This window comes from Schistocerca gregaria, chromosome 4 (genome assembly GCF_023897955.1).
Source record: "Schistocerca gregaria isolate iqSchGreg1 chromosome 4, iqSchGreg1.2, whole genome shotgun sequence".
NCBI lineage: Eukaryota > Metazoa > Arthropoda > Insecta > Orthoptera > Acrididae > Schistocerca > Schistocerca gregaria.
Window position 1 is genome coordinate 721239600 of NC_064923.1, and position 523 is coordinate 721240122.

A 523-nucleotide genomic window follows, 5' to 3' on the forward strand; every position below is an offset into this window, starting at 1 on the left:
GCTAAGAGACGGTCTCCTCTCCCCACCTTTTCCCCTCAGGAGCGAAGTTCGTGGAGCTGTGATGGGGGGCGTGGACCGGTGTTCCTCTCTTGGTGCTTTCAGTCTGACCCACTGTCATGAAGTGTCAACTTTTGTGTGTGTCTGTGACTTATAGCTGCTAGTGATGGTTCCACACCCAGCTAAACTGATAGCTCTCATCTCTGTTCACGAGACTGTCATGGAGCCTTATCTCACTTCCAAAAGGCTCCAGCTCAGCACATCATTTTTGTTTCCTCTAATTCGAACGTTTGTCCTTCGTTGAGGCTGTGTTCTACCACTGCTGATTTATGTTTATGTCCTAGACGTACCCGTTTAATATGTTAAATGCAGCGTCATGAGAAGCAGCGCTATTTTTGTCCCAGTACTGTCGCCCACACTCGTAAGGGAGGCTGTATACAGGATATTCAAAAGAAATTTCGAATGGTTTGAGATATATTAGCAATCATCGAAACAAGAAAAAAAGTCCAATAAACATGCATCCGGA